The sequence below is a fragment of the Propithecus coquereli genome, unplaced genomic scaffold (assembly GCF_000956105.1).
Source record: "Propithecus coquereli isolate 6110/MARCELLA unplaced genomic scaffold, Pcoq_1.0 Scaffold14, whole genome shotgun sequence".
NCBI classification, from domain to species: domain Eukaryota; kingdom Metazoa; phylum Chordata; class Mammalia; order Primates; family Indriidae; genus Propithecus; species Propithecus coquereli.
The window spans coordinates 17658735-17661156 of NW_012138302.1; the positions used below are offsets into that span (position 1 = coordinate 17658735).

Genomic DNA, 2422 nt, shown 5'->3' on the forward strand with positions numbered 1-2422 from the left:
TGTGGATGATTTTAGGGGTTGGTAAATTATTTTTAGGGGACTTCAATGGGCTTGAAGAACATAGAGTGGTCTGGGGTGAGGTCTGTTGGGCTTGCAGAGAGGACAATGGTTTGTGACAAAAGTCTGTTCAGGTTTTATGACAGATTTTAGTTTTCCTTCCTGCCATATGGGTCCAGTTAATAAAAATTCAGGGAATTTTGGTAGGTCTGGATTTCAGGCATATAAGGGAACTTCGGAGAACAACTTTATCCTATATGCTTTGAGGGAGAACTTGAGGGGTAGGGGAAGGTCAGAAAGACCTTGAGGCTTTTTTTTTGTTTTTCAGTTCAGCCTGTACAAAGCTTCATATTTTGGAGTATTGGTTTCTGGGCCCCAACAAAGCCCAGAAATAAACACAAACAAATACCAGAATTAAGTATATTATAAAAGTGACACCTCAAATCACTGGGGAGAAAATGTGTTGTTTATTCAGTAAGTTTTGTTTGAGCAATAGGCTAACCATATGGAAAAAATAAAGTTGGATCCATATCTCCCACTTTACACTAATATAAATTCTATGTGGATCAACAATGTAAATGTATAATATGAAACTCTAAGAGATTAAGAAGAAATATTCGATTCTTTTACAACCTTGGCATTGGGCAGCTTTTTTTAAAATTTTTTTTTTTTTAAACAAAACTTAGAAGCCAAGTTAGAAAAGCCTGATAACAGGCCAAACCAACATAAACAAAGTAGAAATACAAATGACAACTTAGATTAGAAAGTATTTTCCCCTCTCTTTTTACCACCCTACTCTTAATCTGGCTGACTCCCCTTACCCTTTCCTTTAATATTTAGCTCAGGGTAATTTCCTCCAGAAAGCCTTCCCAGATGCCCATCAAGGGCATCCCTGTTTGGTACTCCTACACTTTTCTGAGGATGCCTTTGTCATTGCTTCTATCACACTCTTTGGAAACTAATTGCAAACTGGATTTATGTATGTTAATCTTTTTCTTCCCGATTAGTTTATAAAGTTCAAAGGCATGGTATTTTTGATGTCAAAATTATATGAGATAACATAGGTGAATTTCTTCGCACCATTTCAGTCTTCCCTGAGTCTGCTACTTTATGACTGTGACTTTGTGTAAGTCATTTAAACTCTCTGAGCCTCAATTTCATCTTCTGTACAAGAGGATGATATTAATACCCATTTTATAATGTTGCTTTGAGAACTAAATGAGTTTGTGCATGTAAAAATGTGATATAACTTGAATATTTCTCTCAATACATACTGCATTTAACTTAGTGGCCAGAAACATGGAAGGTGTCATTTAAATAAATGTGGGCGAATCCTACAGGATGTATTTTGTTTGAAGAAAGGCCCCTTGACTGAGGTGGAGAAAGAGACCACAGGAGGTCCCTGGGGAAGGCAGACATCCCAGGGACACTCTGAATGGTAGCATGGGGAAACCAATTCCCAGGAGCCCAGTTGGGGGGCATTTCTACCCCACTCCCCATATTGTGCTATTTCACACAACAAAAGGGATATCTCTGAGGATTCTAGCAGGAGTGAAGGGGTTTAACTCGCTTCTGCACTGCTTCCTGAGGAATAACTTACACATAGGAAAACCAAACCTGGTCCTGTCAGCAAGCTGATTTTCAAAGCATTCCATCTCCTCTGCCTAGTTGGTGTTTGTATATGAACCCTGTCTAATAAAACTTACTGCAGTGATGGAAATGCTCTATACATACGCTGTCCGATATGGTAGCCACTAGCCAAATGTAGCTATGGGAGCACTTGAAATGTGGCTAGTCTGAGTAGATAACTGAGCTCTAAATTTTATTTAAAATTTAAATTAAACAATGCACTTCAGTTTAACAGTGTTATTTTCACCTCTTTATCCTCAGCATCTGTCTGCACAGAGCCGGCTCAGAAGAGGCATCACGGGATGTGTTTGTTCAAGTGAATTATTTTAAACTGTGCTAGCTTCTTTTCATTGATTGGATTTATACTTGTCAAATGCATTTTCATCCATCACCCTATTTGTGACCCTATCTGTAGTATGCAGGGCCTTTCTCTCAGTTTTTTTGGAAAAGAAAACTGAGGCTCAATTAGTTTTAATGATTTGCCCAAGATTATAAAGCTATAATAAGATCAGTCTGAGTAGAACCCAGATTTTCTTTTTTTCCATCTCCCTATACTTAATAAAGTTCCTTTGTCCTCCTTAGCCCTCAGTGACAGCTCTCACACTGAAATTCCCACAGCCCGCACAGCCTTTTTGTAACTGTTATGAGGATTGTAGAAAGCCCAGACACATTCATTTTGATGGTTGTGTGGACATGGCTTGTGAATTTTAAACTTCTCAAATGTGACAGATGTTTCTGATGGACATTTTCATGTAACTTTTTTTTTTTTAAATGAAAGTCTGGCTTCAGTCTTTAA

General features: G+C 38.0%; 1 protein-coding gene across 1 annotated transcript in view; it reads left to right on the forward strand.

Annotated features, from left to right (window-relative positions):
- Positions 1-2422, forward strand: part of AGBL4 (ATP/GTP binding protein-like 4) — a 1510571-nt gene that overhangs the window by 781 nt on the left and 1507368 nt on the right. The window lies entirely within an intron of this gene.